At 38.0% G+C, this 18,977-nt stretch overlaps 1 protein-coding gene across 6 annotated transcripts in view; it reads right to left on the bottom strand.

The window, feature by feature from the left end:
• Positions 1 to 18,977, bottom strand: part of NRG3 (neuregulin 3) — a 930,932-nt gene that overhangs the window by 217,427 nt on the left and 694,528 nt on the right. The gene's annotated exons all lie outside the window — the stretch shown is intronic.

The raw sequence follows: 18,977 nt of genomic DNA on the forward strand, positions 1-18,977 counted from the left end.
CCCCGTCATTATAGAAAGTTAATGCACAATGCACCATAACTAAAGTAGATAAATCAAAAAACAGAGGCTCCATGTGTTATTTAGAGATACGAAGTTAACAACCACAAAAATGCCCAAAGAAAATGGTTCAGTAAGCATGTCTGTGTGTTTGGGGAGGAGATATGTGTTGGGGAAATGGGAGGTAGGGCACTGGTTCAGAAGGGCAAGACAAAGGTTGTGGCTTTTCATTGTAAGCACATTTATGTTTTTCACTTATTAAAATATACACATTTAGATGATAAAGAAATTTAAGTGCCACAAATCATTTAATTTTAAAAACGATTCAGGTTTTTTGCTTCCTTGACTCTGTGACCCAGTTAATAATATCACATCTTCATTTGATTTTCAGTAACAAGAATTCCCCGATACTGTCGTATATCTCAGAAACAAAAAAGATATAACATGAAAGACGACGTGAAGGGATGAGAAGGCAAGCCGCAGACTGGGAGAAATATTTGTAGAAAGACACATCTGATAAATGAGTGTTATCCAAATCATACAAAGAACTCTTAATATTCAATAATAAGAAAATAAACAACCCAATTTAAAACAGAAACAACAGGTCATAGATCTTAACAGACAGTTCACCAAAGAAGATATACAGATGGTAGATAATCATATGAAAAGATGCTCCACACTGTGTATCATCAGAGAAATGCAAATTAAAGCCACAGTGAGACACCATTACACACCTATTAGAATGACGGAAATCCAGAACACTGACAACACCAAATGCGGAAGAGGATGTGCAGCAACAGGAACTCTCATTCATCACTGGTGGGAACGCAAAATGGTGCAGCCACTTTGGAAGATAGTTTGGCAGTTTCTTACGAATCTAAACATATTCTTACCATGTGATCCAGCAGTCACATTCCTTGGTGTTTACCCAAAGGAGCTGAAAACTTATGCCCACCCAATAACCTGCACACAGATGTTTATAGCAGCTTTAGTCATAATTGCCACAACTTGGTAGTAACCAAGATGTCCTCTGGTAGGTGAATAGATATATAAACTGTGGTACATCCAGACAATGACGTATTATTTCGTGCTAAAAGAGAAATGAACTATTAAGCCATGACAACACACAGAGGAACCTTAAATTCATATTACTAAGTGAAATAATTCTATCTGAAAAGGCTACTTATCGTATGATTCTAACTATATAACACTATGGAAAAGGCAAAAACTTTACAGACTGTAAAGAGATTGGTAGTTGCCAGGGATTGAGGGTAGTAAGAGATCAGGCACACAGAGCACAAAGGATTTTTAGGGCAGGGAAAATACTCTGCATGATACCATAATGATGGACATACGTCATTATACATTTGTCCAAACCCATAGAATGAGAAACACCAAGAGTGAACCCTAATGTAAACTATGGACTCTGTATGATTATGATGCATCAATGTAGGTTCATCAACGTACCCATCTGGTGGCAGACGTTGTCAGTGGGGGAGACTATGCATGTGTGTGGCAGGGAGTATACCGGAAATGTCTGTACCTTACCCTCAACTTTGCTGTAAACCTAGAAGTGCTTTAAAAAAATAAAGTCTTAATAAAAATATACACATATATAGAAAACACTCAAATTAAACCGGATGGAAGTATAGATTTTGACCCAAATCTAAATGATTTCTGATACTGTAGGATGGAGGCGTTAGAGGAAATCAGAAAGAGCGTTTGTTCCAACTACCTCATTTTGCGGAGGACAATATTATAAAACAAAGGTGGGAGATTTGCCTAAGACATCAAGGACCGTAAGGAGTGGAACGAGGCTTAGGGTCCACGGATTGCGCTTCTAAATCCAGTGCTCTTTCTGCTATTTCACATTTCCTCCTAAGAAGCAAAGATATTCCTAAATCCATATGCCATGTGTGATACCAAACCTTTCAGTCTTTCTGGTGAAAGCGTTATCTTTTTGTTGGAGATCGGTCAGCACAGTTCAACTGGCTGGAGTTCTGGTAACCAAGCCAGGTCGAAAAGAGGTGGCAATATTGATGTCACTAGCTTGGACGAGATCGGACAGCGAAACATGTTCTAAAATTGAATGTCGTATGGAAACTAGGGAAATCACACAAAAGCATGGGTAAGGATGGGTCAGCTAGAGAAGGCATGTGAGGCATATTCTTTCTAAGGGTGATGCAAGTTAAGATTCTTGACCTTTCATTAAAACAAAGGAAAATGCAACCTGGTCCATGTGAGTTGGCAAAAATTAAGTAACTCTCCATGGACAGCACATTCAAAATAGAGCCCAAAGGAATATTATTTAACTGGAGTTTTTGGTAAATTGAAACAGAAACTCAGGAGGTCAGTAGTGACTTGAAATCAATAAATATGATGATTATTTTCTTAAAAAAAAAAAAAGAAAGAAAGAGAGATTCAGTTCTCATAGGTGATATATTTGATATTCCTGTATGTATTTTACTTAGGAATAAATCAAGGAGAAAGGGCTATCAGAAAGTGCACCTCCATCTCCGAGTGTAATAGATGAGCGATCTAGGCTCCCTGAAGACGTTCTCTACTCAAAGCAGGGTGCTGGGAGATTTACAAAGGTTAGACAAAGTAATCTTCATGAAACTGACAAAAAAGGAGATGGGGTTAACACTGTTTTATAGATGGGGAGACTGAGGTTTCAGAGAAATTAACTTCCATGTCCCAGGACACATGGAAAGCATGTGTTAGAACTTGGAATTGGACTTCCAGTTAAACCAACACTAAAGATGTTTACTGCTCTACCCTGTACTGTTTGACGGTTCAGCTAGCGTTATATATACATTTAAAGTGCTCCATTTCATTAACTATCTTTCAAGGAAGGCAGGGCCTATCATTTTATACTTACTGTGCAGATAAAGATAAAAGTGAACTAAGAGTTTAATGATTTGCCCACAGTTATAGAAATGGTATAATTTAATTAATTTGAAAAAGCCTAAAAGAAAAAAATACCATGATATTTAATATGGCTTTAGACTCAATAAATATGTTATCATATTTTACCCTCTCAATTCACATGTTTAATCAAAATTAAATATATTGAGAAAAAAAAAGAGTTGGTATATCTGAAAACAGAAACCTCTTTAAATATTTGAAACGAGGAAATAAAATTTAGACAACTGACTGACCAAATGAAGAAAGGGTAAGAAACTAAACAAAGGACAATAAGGTCACACAGGAACTGGCAACAGCCTGAAATCTCTCTCGCCTCCGAGCTGGAGGGACAAAGGGATCAATCTGAGTCCAGGAAACTGGGATAAATCCAGTTGGTCTATCACACGGAAGCTAGAAACCTAAATGAATCTAGCTGCTGCTGGAAACAAACTAAGAAACAGAGAAAACAGAAAGCAGATAGAAAGAGAGAAACAGAGTCCTGCCTTCCAATTTAGTGCTTCCTCTTGGCCAACTTCACTCAGAAGCCATTGGTCAAGATAGCCTGGGAAATGTGGTTTTGAGAGAGAAGAGGACAAAAGGGCGGGTACGGACGTAAATCAACAGGTCGCTGATCCGTAGGGCTGGTTACATATGGTACATACTCCATACAGCGCACCGTAAGCTACCTGCCTATGTACCCATATCTCTATAGCACAAACACCCATGCACATTTTTATAACACCAGCAGAAGTCCCTTGTCCCTAATCATTCTAGACAAGAGATCCTACTAAACTTGTAAAAACTGTACTAGTCGTAAGCCTTTGCATCCGTCTTCATTCGGAATCTTTACTATTGCTTCCAATCCATACACACCTCTACCACCAACACTCACGGACACCTAACTGCATGTACACAGGGACAAGCCCTCACATTCACACCTTGCCCAGAGCATCTTGGGGGAAGCAATTTATCCCTCTGAGCACTCATTTCCTCCTCTGCCAACAGGGCTAATCGCCCTGGCCTGGTGCACAGAAAGGAACCGTGCCTACTAATTTACTTAAAGCTCATAAACTCTTTTGAAGATGAAAAGCTCTAGTTTTCTCATTCTGTTCCTTAGCTTCAAATAAAAAAGCTACATTATATAAAGGTTTCTGGGGGATTTATTACCAGACCTCTATCTGAAAAAAGTTGCACCACAATTAGAACTTTAATGACCTACTCTCAAACTTCCCAAGGCTACAACATAATTAGTTCATTTCATAATTAGTACTTAAAAAAATCATTTGTCAGAAGTAAATAAGAAGTGACCGGGGCTCCTGGAATTAATCTACATTATTTGATGTAGAAAAGGGAGAAGTCATATTTATCAAGTACCTACAATTTTCCAGATTCTGTGCCAGACACTTTACATAATTACCTATGTATTCCACCCAGTATTGTTATGTTAGCATTGTTTTGTTTGTGGTTGTAAAGGTGAAAAATAGAAGTTTGGAATGATTAAGTAAATTTGTCACAAAGCTAGTCAGGTTTGAAGATGTGATTTTGTCCACAGCCAGTGACTCTTCGTGGTGGAACACTGGAAAGCTTGTCAATTACTCTTCCTGTGCCCACAGCTGTCAACCCAGATATTAGAACCTTTAGTGTCAGAAGTAACTTTTGCTCTGAACAGGAAGTAGACACTGAACAATAAAGGAGAAATCATCAGAATCGAGAAGATTGTCCTGTTCCTATTATAAAGAAACCACACCTAGGATAGGTTTACTTGTAGGTAGCACCCTTTAATAGGGACGTTGAAGATGAATTATTTAGAAGAACACGTAGATGAACGGCAGCAGTGGTGACAGCTCCTTTTGAGGGGAAGAGAGTGTGGTGTCGTCATCACATAGCTGATGGCTAGCCTGGGGCACTGGGTTTGGTCTTCTTCGGGGAGACCTTGATGTGGAGAATGACCTACTACTGGTAAGTGGGAGTGGAAGGGACTGCGATACTGGCTCACTACCAGCAGAGGTTTTTTTAAACAAATCTTTACAGAATTGGAATATTACTGCAGAAGCCTGAGAACCACTTGGCTGAAAAATTCAGTATTCCTGTATACTCAAATTACTCAAGATCTGCTCTGTTTGGAGATTATGTAAGCGTTTTCTCTTATGCATAATTCAATATTTTTCTACAAACCAATGATACTGGATGAGTACACTGAAGAAGCAGATGATGCTAAAACATTTGATTATAGAGTATTCCATCTTTAACAATCATGAGAGCTGTTCTATAAGAGAAGCTATTTACATAATACAAGCTCATGGTTTAGGAAGAAGCATCAGATGGACCAACTTGTTTCTAGATGCAAAACTTACTTAATTTCAATACACCTCTATATTTTAAGGTATTATTTTTTTCCCTCTATTTTTGATTAGGATTTGGTCTTGAGTTTAGCACGTATTAACCAACAAAAGAAGTAATAAAAGACTAGTTCTAATTTTAAAAATATATGATTCCATATTCATAAACTATGACTTGAATACTCGTAAGTCATAAATATCCATAAATCGTCATTTTCACAAAATTATGATTAAGTAGAAACCATACTCCTCAATAAAAATATTTTCTTTAAAATTTCATAATTTTGAGCATCTATATTCTACTGAGCAAAACATTTAAATTTCCTATTATAGAATAAGTTATACTGAAGACCAGTCTGCTAGTTGCTTTCTGTAGATCCTTTAAATTATATGCAAACACCCTTTCTAATCAGTGGTAATCAGTTTCCACCCTAATTTGCTTCTTATGATGTTATTAGACTTGGAATAGATAAATAGTGTTTGAATCTCTAGATCCTGTAATTTCCTCTTGACGGCTTTCTTCAATAATTTTAAGTGCCTTCTGTGAAATGAATTAGCTTCAATTTCATTTGGACAAAGAAAAGTTCATTTTATCAGGTGCCACTGAAGCTGACTTCAATTTTAGTTATTCTCAGCAGAAGCCTTTGGGGCCTCTATGTCTCTGCCTCTCTTAGGGGACCTCTACAGGGTGACCGATCACCCAGAAATGGGTGTGTTCTGAGTCTCAGAACCAGTGCTTTTGTGAAGGAGGCTAAAAGTGACCTCTCTCTGTGAGGTTCTCATCTGTTTTAACAAATTACAGTTCTGAGATACGTGGAGATAGATGTGTATGTGTGTGAGAGAGACAGAGAGAGTGAGTGCACGCATGCGTGCATGCTTGGGTGTAGGTGCAAACAACTTCTTTCATGTGAAAGTGTATGTCGGTGTACAGTTATGTGTGTGTATTTATGACCGTTTTTCCGTGGTGTTGTGGAGGTTGAAGGGGAAGGTGCTGAGGCTGGAAGCAGGGAACCCAGACTGAGGTGACTGCAGTGGACCAGGCAGAACACGAGGCTGCATCATCACAGCTCCCCCTCCACACTGGGAGCCAGACACAAGCAGATTCCTTCGCATCAGCTCTTTTTTTTTTTTTTTTTTTTTAAGTATATATGTCATTTTATTTCAGTGTTATACAATTATGAGAAGATAGTATTTCCTCTTCAAGTATATACATGCCTAATACTGCCTCCATTTACAAATTTACTTTTATGTTAAATATCAAAAATATTCTCTATTCACCATGAGTTGTTTCACCTGCAGTTGTTTCTATATCATGATTCTGCCAGTTAATCAGATTCTTGTATTATTTCTACAGAACTGCACTTATACCATAACAACCTCAAGTTCACTTTTTGTTCATTTAGGTCTTAACCTTCCAGTGACGTTGTCTCTCCTTTACGTCAAAGACTTGACATAATTCTTTAAATATAATAAGAATAACTAATATTAACTGAACATTTGGAATGTCAGTGACAATAAAACAGGAATCTTATACATAATATCTTTAAGCTTCTGTCCTGTGATATTTCCATTTCAATTTTCATTCATTTGTTGAAGAAACTGAGGCTCAAATGTTTACACACGTATATGGAAATAGCAGCCAGAAACAGCAAAGCCACAATGCACCACTGTGAAAGACAATGGCACTTTCTATCACTATAACACTCAGGCAGAGGTGCGATGACAACTTGTCTGGGATGCCACCGGAAGGAGACAAGATTCACACTCAGGTCTTTAACCTCCTAAGACCGTCCTCTTTTCCCTAAATCCTACTCAAAAAATGTAGTCTCACTGTTTAGAAGCTAAATAGAGGTGATGTTGGTTGGGGGAGGGGGTGGTGGGTTACAGAATAAGTTTCTCCATTCTATTTACTATTCAGACAATAAAAAGACAAGCACTTGTAGTGAAAGGGTTAAATCTGACTGTTCATTTTGATGTTTAAGAATACACAGTCAGACATACTATGAAATATAGTTCATAGATGTTCATAATCGAGAAAAGGGGGCTTTTCTCAGTGGCATGTCAGTGAGCCACTGATTTGACGGGTTGGGAAAAGAATCATTTAAACGTACTTTAGAGACAGTAATTTAAATAAGAACTCTCTCTCTCTCTATATATATATATATATTGCTTATTAAAAAACTCTTCTCTGATATACAACAATGTTCCTCCTATTAGACTATTCACAATAGACATTAATTCCTGTTTATACTGGGATTTTCTTATCTTGGGAGAAACCCTGATCTTTTAATTAGCTCCTGATCCATTCCATATCCAGAGAGAACCAAAGCCCATCTTAGCTAAACTGAAAAAGGTAAGGCACATTTTATATAAGATAAATAGTTGGTGTAAATCAGAAGGAAAAAGTGTTTTGGGGTTTCTAGGAAGAATAAAAATAAATGCAAAGAAAAATAATTACTAAAGAAGCAGGAGGCCTGGTAACTTCCACAATATGCTTTTCTTTGTCCCTGAAACAGAGCTGGTTCTGCAGATGCTCACAGCGGGCATCTTACTGTGGGAAGGAAAGTTCACTTTGTCAGAGAAGCATTCCATTCCCATTTTCAGGGGAAAAAAAAAGTGTGAGTTGAAATGACTACTGTTTTTCAGAGGGAAGAATAAAGAGGCAGAATACTAAGCAAATCTAAACTACGGCAAACCTTAGTGTGGCCGCATTCAATTTGAGTTGGTTTTGTGAGAGCCTCAGCTTTAACACTAGCCAGTCTTGAAATACAATTTACTTATTTTGTCACAGGGAAGTCCCTCGTGGTCCCTAGTCCTCTAATAATCCTTCATAAAAAACACCAGGCCCTAGTACAGGCTCCATAAATTCTCTGCATTAATATTCTTTCGGACCCCCTCAGCCCTTTTCATGTGTCATGCGACGACCGGTTTGGTTTCTTTACATAAGATTCCTCATTCGGGAGAAACGCTCATAGTCAGAGATGCTGCCCCCTTGAATAGGTCCAATATCCTTTCCGGTTGCTCAGGGAAGAGCTCCGGCAGCATCCATGCCCCGTCCCTCCTCCGACAGCCCTTATCCAAAGGCAAGAAAGGCTCAGGCTCTCCCGGGCCCTGTGTGTAGATCCGACCGCTTCTCCCCACCACCACCGCTAAGCTCCATCTCTTCCCTGGATTCCTGAAATAGCCCCTGTCCTGGTCTCTATGTTTTTGCCCCAGCACGAAGATCAGCTCAGCCTTTTAAAATATGTCACATTATCTTACTCCTCAGAGCAACTCCACAAGTCATGAATGAAAGAGTTCTCTGAATGATGAATGAGGTCCTCCTCTTGTCTTCCTCTAAACTTATTTAAAATTTTTTTTCATTTTAAAAAATCATTTTAATTTCCTTTATCAATGTTTTATAGTTCTCAGTGTATAAGTCTTTTTTTAAATATATTTTTATTGATGTACAGTGTACAATGTTGTGTCAATTGCTGGTGTACAGCACAGTGCTTCAGGACACAATACATACATACGTTCGTTCTCATATTCTTCTTTACCACAGGTTACTACAAGATATTGAATATGGTTCCCTGTGCTCTACAGTATGAACTTGTTGTTTATCTATTTTATATATGTTAGTTAGTACCTGCAAATCTCGAACCCCCCATTTATCCCTTCTCACCCCTTAGCTTGTTTGTGATAATTCTTCCCAGACCATGTCACTCTGGCCACAACAGCCTGCTTGAAGATTGTCAAACACATTGGGAACATTTTCAGCCTCCCTCTTCCCGGGATGCTCTTGCCCGCATCTCCGTGACAAACTCCCTCAGGTCCTCAAGACTTGGCTCAGATGGCGCCTCCACAGTGAGCCCTCACCTGACCACTGGACCCTGCCTCCCACCCCTAGCCCCCAGCCTCTCCACACCTCCACCTAGGTTCTCAAAGTGTACTCTTCTGACCTGCAATGACAGCATCTCCTGAGAACTTGTCGTGCAACACAAATTCTCTGCACCCAGCCCAGATTTACTGATTCAGAAACTCTGGGGGTGGGGAATAGCAATCTGTGTTTTCACAAGCTCTCTCAGTGTTTCTGATGTATCCTAAGGTCCGAGATTCACTGTCCTCTAATAACAATGATACTTAATGGGAAAATGTTAGTAGCTTTCCCTTTCAGTTTACACATAACAAGAATGCCTGGCTCAACACTTCAATTAAACAGTTTCTTGGTGGTTTTATCCAGCAAAATGTAAACAGAAAAGTAAATACAGTTTAATGAACTATACCAATTTATTATTTTTCCAAGACGTTATAATCTTTATTAAAAATCTAACTCTTAAAATTAATAATGAATTTCATTAATCTCACTTGACAGAGCACAATATATAAAATCCTTACTTTTTATATCCCGTGATCAAATATTTAGAAAAAGAAATCCCACTCAAAGAGGCAAGTAAAACTATAAATGCCATAGAATAAACGTAACCAATGGTGCCTAAGATCCTTTTAGAGAAAATTATAAAATTTCATGAAGGATCTAAAAAATTATTTCTCTACATAGAGAAGTATAAAAGTATATCATTTTCCTTAATGGAAAAAAGCAACATTGTAAAACGGCAATTCTCTCAAATTTATCTAAAATTAAATACAGTTTCCCATGTCTGTGTGTTTATGTGTGTGAATATAGGTATGCATGTGTGTATGACTCAACAATTAAATAGAACACTAAAGTGTGAAAGTAGGAAGTTAGTAAATAAAATTTTGAAGACACATAGGTGGGGGGGGGTTGCCGTACAAGATATAAAGACTAGTAATAAAGACAGTATGAAATTTGCCTTGTGATAAATTTAGACCAATGGTCAAGAATAACAGAGACTAGAAGCAGACCTACATATACTTAAGACATATGTACGATACTTAAATAAAAACGGAGGAAGTCAGAGGGGAGAGGAAAAAAAATCATACAGAAAGGGTTGGAGAGCCACTGATCATACATATGAAAGAAAAATAGATTATGGTCTCACTATACATACATACACACACACAGACAGATAAACCCAGATGCATTACATATTTAAATATGAGACAAATGTTTAAATATTTAGAAGAAAATATAGCAGAAAGATACCTTTATGCACATGGGCTAGGGAATAATTTATTGACTAAGACACACAAGAAACAATCATCATAATTAAAAATAAATACACTTGATGTCTTAATACAAAAACGAAAGACATTTCTGCACCATTAAAAATCACCAAAACACAGTTTCAAAAGAAAGGCTAAGGTAACAGGAAAATCATTGCAAAGCAGATGACCACAAGTTTTACTCTCACGAGCATGTAAGTAACTTTAAAATCAGTAGGAAATGAAAAAATGCAAACATGTTAAAAGGATTTTAAAATGTAAACAACAAAGAAAGAAACCTAAATGACACCCCCTCCCAAAACAAAACATAAAAACAACAATGGAACAAAAACATTTTACAGGATATTCTCTAAAAATTGGAGAAATGAAAATTTAAAAAAGATGTCATTTTACACTCAACATAGGTGCAAAAATGAATTCTAAGTCGTGGTGTATTATGGGAAATAGTGTGCAAACTGGGGCAACAATTTTGCAGAACAACATAAAATCACATTAAACGTGAATACTTCCTTTGACCCAGCAGTTTTGTCTCTCGCCTTGCTAAACGCCCACAAAGGAATTCTCACACTTGTGCAGAAGATATGTGCAAAAATGGTAATGGTAGCATTTATTTTAATTGTGCAAATCAGAAGCAGCCAAAATGGGCATAAAAAGGATATGTGTAAATAAACATAGATTGTTCAAAAATATAATGGAATATAAGCCTACAGTAAAAGTGAACCTACTTGTAGGTCAAGATGCACCAGAGTTCTTACTCAAGACATCCCTCTGCTTGAAATAATTATTTACACTCTTTAAAATATAAAAAGAAAAATCAAAAAGCAGCTTCTGGTCTGAATACCAGAAAAGGAACAGAAATTCAAAGCATGAATGGTTCTGCAACCGTGGACTTGCCAGGTCTGGGAGTCTGGGCTTCAGCTCCTATAGGAAGAAAGGGGCTAAAAATGATGTCATGTCACAGAAGAACAGAGTCAGGCTCCCTGTTTGATATGAGGGGGCCAGGGTACGTGGCTTGCCCCCTCCAAAGAAAGTAGCTTAAAAAACTGCTGCTGGGAAAAAAAAAAAAAAAAAAAAAAAAAAAAAAGCCTGGGATTGTAACTCCAGGACAGCACCATCACACAGAACACTCTGAGATAATGGAAAAGACTGTCCATTAAGGTTCTCTTTGGACACAAATGACTAGTGCTATTGGGAGGCAGCATTTTAAATACTACTTAATTTAGTCGATTGGAAATTAAATTTAAATAGCCACAAGTGGCTAGTGGCTACCTGTTGGACCTGTGCTAAGTAACCAAAAGGCCTAGGGAGAAGAAAGAATGTAGGCATGGAATTCATGAGCTGATGACAGACTTCTGCTGGTCTGGGGACTCAATCTGCTTCTCCCAAGTATCACAACCTTATACAGCCCAGTTCTGGGTTGCCTGAACCCAGGGGGTCTGAGAGGCAACTGACAACAGCATTACAGAGATGAATGGGCATCAAGGAAAGTCAGCAGGGAGAGGAGAGGAAGAAGGCAGGAAGGCAGGAAAGAAAGAAAGAAAGGAACCACACACAATCCTCTCATTAAAATGAGACCCAAAGGAAATACTGAAAACCTACAAAGAAACTGAATCCTATAAAAGATAGTCAGTAAAATTCACTCCAGAAAAATTTAATTTTATGGAACCAACAAATGTTTTGAAAGATGCTGAAATGTTCAATGAGATAAATTAAATATCAACTCAAATTAAAATCAAGATAGCATAAAACAAAATCACCCTCCTCGCCCCCCCACCAAGTAAAACTAAAACTCTTGTCTTAGGAAAAAGAATTAATTAGACAGCATAGGGAAAATATAATATAATATAAATATGCTATCATATAAATTAGAAAATACATTCAATGGCTAAATGTTAACTGGATACAATTAAAACACAAATGAGTGAATTGAAAGACGGTCGTGGGAAACTCATCCCAAAAGAAACCCAGAGGGATAAAGACAAATCATACAAAACACGTAGGACAGATGGGGAGACTGTGGCATATGCTCAAAAGCAATCCCAGAAAAAAAAAAAAATAGAGGAAAGGCAATCTTTGAAAAATAATATCTGAGGATTATCAGAATTGAAAAAAAGATAGGAATTCTCTAATCAAAAAAAAAAAAAAACCCACAAAACCCCCCACACACACACACACTAAAAGTACCAAAATATATAATTTCTAAAATAAAATAAATCAATCCAGAGCTAGATAGATTTTGGTAAAACTGAAGAAGATCAAGGGCTAGGAGAAATGTCTCAAACCAGGCAGAGCTTGTATTAAGAAAACAATTCACAGAATGTGAAATCCTAAATTTATCACAATGACTACCCTGAGAAAGGAATGAAACGTAAGGGCCATTTTTCAAAAAGCTCTCCACTGTTTGCTGTTTTATTTCACAAGAAAAGCCTGCATTTAACTTGCAAATAATTACATGATGAAACTGAGTGGTGGGTGCAAAGGTGTTCATTATGACTTTTAAAATAGGTTGTATCTTTCAGCATTTCAAATGTATACTTCTTTTTGATTGGGTTTTCAGAATAAAATATTCAGAATTAAATGAACTGGATATGTACATATATTTAAATAGTTAGATTTATAAAGCATGATGTTGTAGGGAAAAAAAAATATAAAGAAAGTAAGTTTGTATGGTGCCTGTCAGCTGAGCGCCAGCCCAGCAAAGGGGCAAAAATGTAAATACTTGTCTGGGATGAAGACTCAGAAGGAGGGAAAGTGGTTTACACAGTGAAGGAAGAAAATGTTCAACAGGATTTAGCTTTGGCTATCTTTTTTTTTTTAATATAATAAGTTCCGAAGCAAATGTTATTGATGTTTATAAAGAATTACTCCATTCTGGAGACATAACCAAGAAGGGCATGGAAACATTATATAAAATGTTTTCAAATCGAAAAATGCAAATTAGGCAATCACCTTACAAGCTGTTCAAATTTCACATATCCTTCTCAAGACTCTAACGCATTATTTTGGGGAGGCAGCTTTCTGTTGCTCTGAGCAGCCACTGGCAGCATTTAACATTGCTCCTCTAATAAGGTGTTGTAGCTGAAGAGATTGTCTCAAATGCTTAAGATACGCCTACTTGAGAATGTTGAGATCAACAGCTGCACACTTAGCAAAAAAGTATACAAAAGGACACCCAGATGGCCAGTAGCACGTGAAAATATGCTCAATATCGCTGATTATCAAATCAACACTACAATGAGGTATCATCTCAAACCAGTAAGAATGGCCATCATTCAAAAATCCACAAATAATAAATGCTGGAGAGGGTGTGGAGAAAAAGGAACCCTCCCCTATGCTGCTGGTGGGAATGTAAATTGGTGCAGCCGCTATGAAGGGTCCTTAAAAAATAAAAATAGAGTTACCATGTGGTCCAGCAATCCCACTTCTGAGCATATATCTGGAGGAAACTCTAATTTGAAGAGATACATGTATCCCAATGTTCCTAGCAGCACTATTTACAATAGCCAAGACACAGAATGTTCATCCCAGTCTAAACATCCATCACCAGATGAACGGATAAAGAAGAACAATGGAATACTACTCAGTCATAATAAAGAATGAAATAATGCCATTTGACCAAGGATGGGCCTAGAGATTATTATATTAAGCAAAGTGAATCAGGCAGAGAAAAACAAATATCATATGACACATATGGAATCTAAAAAAAATTGATACAAATGAACTTACTTACAAACCAGAACAGACTGACAGACATAGAAAACAAACTATGGTTACCAAAGGGAAAAGGGTGGGGGAGGCATAAATTAGGAGTTTGGGATTAACATATGCCCACTACTATTTATAAAACAGATAAACAACAAAGACCTACTGTCTAGCACAGGGAACTATATTCAATATCTTGTAATAACCTATAATGGAAAAGAATCTGAAAAATAATATATATGTGTAAATATAACTGAATCACTTGGCTGTGTATGTGAAACTAACACAACTTTGTAAATCAACTATACTTCAAAAAAAATGAAAAAAAAATTCTAATTTTGAAAAAAAGAAGAAAAAAAAAAGGATATGAAGGGAGTGGGCCATTGCCGAGGGTGGGGGTGGGGGTGAGGGTGCTGGGCTTGAGGGCCAGGCTGTCCCTGTGACTCCATATTCACATGTGGAACTCAAAAATAATCCCAAAGTCTAAATATGAACCTGGCCCCCCAGATCATTATCAACGTAAGAGGATAAACATTTGACTTAATCGCTTTTAGCTTGCATAGTAAGATTCAAGTGTTTTAACATACGGTTGGATTTTAGGGTTGCCCTCAGCTGGTCCCTGAAAAAGTCAGGAGCAAAACTTGACACAGGCTCCGTATACGCGGTGCTTTGGGTGTCCGCTGGCAGACTAATTCCAGGAAAGGGGAGTGGGAATTTCACAGGCAAGCCTGGGACTCTGTTCTACAAACGCCAAAATAAGAAATTCTTCCACCCGGGATGGGTCACTTGAATAGATTTTCTCACTGAGCAGAGCTGCCTTTTCTTTTGTTCCCCTTTCTTGTAGACAATAGAGATCGAGGTTATCTCCAAATTTGCTTTGTTCTACCTCAGATAACAAGTCAACACTGTAAGCCCCCCTCAGCAGCACTGATTCATTCCGTTCCAGAGGAGAGTTAGAGGAGGATTTCATCTTGGGAGAAAATACTTGTAGAGCTTGCAGCTTGGAACAGAGGAGGGAACGGACGTGTTCGTAAAGGGGAAGAATACAGACCAGCTGAACTCAATGCACCTGTTCACTGAGATAACAGACAGTCTCACATTTGAACTTGTGTATCAGTATTTCCCTAGGGGACTTGCTAAAACAGACTGCTGGGCACTCCAGAGAGCATCCAATCCAGACCCTTGATGCTCAGAGCCTCGGCATTGTCTGGAATGAAATGCAGACTCTTGGCCGCTAACCCAGATCTTCTAATCAGGCTTTGCATTTGAACAAGTTCCCCAGGCGACTCCGATGCAGGGAGAGGTTTCAGAAGCACAGTCCCAAAGGGCTTGTCGCGTATTTATCGATTATGAAATTCAGATACCACAGAACCTGCCTCCCCCTTCACTACAGTTTTCTATTCTATGTGAATTTCTCCAACAAACTAATTCAACCTGCATTTGATTTTCAGGATTTTCTGTCCAAGGATTGCCACTCCTACTTATTTGTGAGCACTATTATCAATTATTCTTATTTTTGTCATTCAGTGATTTGGGTGGGATTGGGCAAGAGAGATGCCTTCTTGATGTAATATTCTGAGCATGTTATCTTCTAAAGAAAAATGTGAGCAACTATGTATTTGAATTATGAGTCGAGTCAGGCCTCAAATATCTATATTTAAAAATACTTAGATGAATGATCTTTCACAAATGAACAAATTAAGTTTAATTCCACCGAGAATAATTATGAAGTAACATTGGCAAAACCTTGGAAGATGAGAGAGCTGCCAAGAGACTGGAGGTGGCCACGTACTCTTATTTTAAAGAAATGAAGACAGACTTGCATCAATTAAACCAGGAGGGCTCTCACATATAACTATAAATAATTATGACACAGGTCTCTCCTGGATTGGATTAATAGGACAAGCCAAACTAATAAAACTTCCTCTTTTGGTAACATCATTAGAGGAGCAAACTTGAAGAAGGACATACAGAGTGCATCTTGATTTTTGGCAGAAAGTAGGATGCACTTGAGGGCAAGACAGCAAGATGTGATACAGCCTGGACTGATAGACTTATAGGCAGAATAGTCATCAACTGTCCATCCTATGAGCTAATACCAAGTTGGACAGAAAAGCCTCGAGCAGCATGCTGCAGGCTTTGCCCTTGTGTCTGTCCTTCACCACTTTTATATTAGTGATTGGGATAAACACCTGGATGGGGTGTGTGTGTGCGTGAGGAAGAGCTAACATGATGGATGATGCCCTACTCAACTTTCAAATATATTCTCAGCAACAGAGTCTGAAAAGAAGGATCAAAGGATAGAAGTTGAAATTCCACAGGGATGATTTTTGCAATATCACACGAAATTGAATAACTCAGTTATGCAAAGGTAGGTCAGAGGATTCTCTGGAGGGGGTAGAAATTTTGTATCAATAAAGTCTTGGGGTTCAGTTAGTGGCACATGACATATAAATCATGGAACACTTAAACGATTTTTTAAAGACAACTTGGTTGGTATTAAGATACATGCTTCCCTGAATGATAATAGTAAGTGAATTGAGTCATTGTGAGTTGACTATCAGGCTGTTTGAGGCCTAAACAGAAATCTGCTGTTCAGGGCCACAGCGAAGGTCCCTCACAGTCCTGATTCCCTTATGAAGACGCAGTGATAACTGTATTTTTCACCAGAACAACTAGGCATTGTTCACAGAGCATCCTTGCTTATGCAGCTGGGCTGATCGCCTCAGCCTGGAAACTTATGAATTTTGTAAGCAACATACCACAGCAAATCTCTTGATATGAAATAAACAATAAAAACCCTCTAGAAGTGCACATTGAACACATCGAATCTGACCCATAAAAGGTTGCTTGTCACGTGGTACTTCCTTAATTATTATCCAAGACTCACAGGACTCAAAACGCTTGTTCACCAATGTGTGCAGTTAGTGGTGATGTGATTCCTCCAGTGAATAAAGGGTTGAGATGAACCGTCTTTCTTCCTAAGAGCAATTTATAGAATACTAGTTCCTTGAGTTCTATTAATAATACCCAACCGAGTTAGGGTCAATGAGTATAAATTTGAAAAAACAAACAAAAAACACTGGGTCAAACAGAATTAAACAGCTATCTTGAATTGCAAAATTTCTCAGAGTCTTTAATCTGTCAATGTATATTGTAAATTTCTAAGGAGAAATACAAAATGCTGTATTTCTCCCTTCTCACATAACCACGAAATTCCTCCTTAAAAATATCTTGTGCAACTAATTTATTATAAAATACACTTTAGAAAATACTTAACTAGAAATTTTCTACACTCCCTTTTATGCTGTTTCTCTATATAGTATCTTTCTACTCATTCAGATGCCTGTAGACAAACAAATAAGCGAACAACGAAGGAAAGAGCAAATTACAACGAAAATTCACTAAGTCTGAGTCAGTGGCAGAAACGGAGTGGAATCTGAACACACCATTACGATACATAAACCATTGTTCTTAATATTATGTCAGTTATTATGATTTCAGAATTTGGGTACATTCTGAACATGTTTACCACACATATCTACATCTGATACAAAGTTTTTATCTCTCATTGTTTATCCAGAAGATTCACTCCTGCAAAGATCCCCAGCTTAGTGTAACCTGATCGCTAAAGTGGTTATCATAGGGATTCATGGATTCTATTAGTGTTGAAGTCAGAGATGAGAAAGCAAAGCACATGCGCTGCCTGGAAGTCGCTGCTTTGGGATACTTTTAATACCTCATTCTATGCTGAAACTCTCAGGATCCATGTGATTCTGGGACAGGATCAGCTCTCACCCAATTCTCACCATACCTGCTTCGTCGTACCCCCACCACCCCTATCATGACTCATCGTCCTGTCAAGTTCTTGGTTTTCAATCCCATGGTGGGGAGTGGGGTGGGGGAGAGGTGGTGCAATATTCCTAAAATAAATACTTCTATATGCACTTGGTATTAGTGGTTTGGTGGAAAGTACTATATTCAAGGGAACTGTAAAATTCCTTGGATCTTATTGTTGCCCTCAATTCCAAAATTAGTTCCTCTGGACTTTGAAATTATAGAGGGGAAACTTTCAAATAATTTGTTGCCAGAGACTGTTTCCAAATACTTTTTTTCTTCCACATTTTCAGTCAATTGATTGTCTCCATCTGACCTGGTTTCATGAAGACAGTGCAACTGTTACAGTCAGCATGTGAACAGAGGAACTGTGGGAACCCATGGGGCATTTACCACATGATACATCACAACCTGGCAATTGCGGTGTGATTTTTCTCTGCAGCACAGCACTGTTTTCTGTCTTAGAGCTCGTTTCTTTCCCCTCTCTCCCCTCAGAGCCAGAATCAGTCTCACCTAGAGTAACTTAGGCTGTGAGCATAGCCAACAGCCATGCTGGCCAAGAAGTCAGAGGACTCGGGTTCAAATCCTAGCTCCAACACTAATGGTTTTGTGAGATTAGCCAAGTACCTGAGCCTCAGTTTACTATGTTTCTAAATGAAGACAATAACACATCCCAGCAGGCTGGACTTCTGTATGATTAAAAGAATGAGAATGCTCTGCATTTCACAGACACTCCAAACGTGTAGCTAGTATGAATCTTGCGTTGTTTTCTGCCGTATTTTTCAAGCTTTGTATCTGCAAATTAAGATGAAATGAGTGGAACGAACTATTGTGCAATAATGTTTTATTTAAAGCACTTAAAAGTGTATAAAGTGCTGTGTAAATGTAAGCAAATAACATTAACACTGCTACTATTATTACCAAAACATTGTCCGACAAAACATTGCTTTCTTTTCCTTATGTGAATTGCATGCTTTTGAAATTTTTCATCATCCATAGTTGATTGAAACGTTTTACGAACATTCAATTGTGCTTATGATTGGTTTTCCTTGCTTGATCACAGGGCTC

This window comes from Camelus dromedarius, chromosome 8, assembly GCF_036321535.1.
Source record: "Camelus dromedarius isolate mCamDro1 chromosome 8, mCamDro1.pat, whole genome shotgun sequence".
NCBI lineage: Eukaryota > Metazoa > Chordata > Mammalia > Artiodactyla > Camelidae > Camelus > Camelus dromedarius.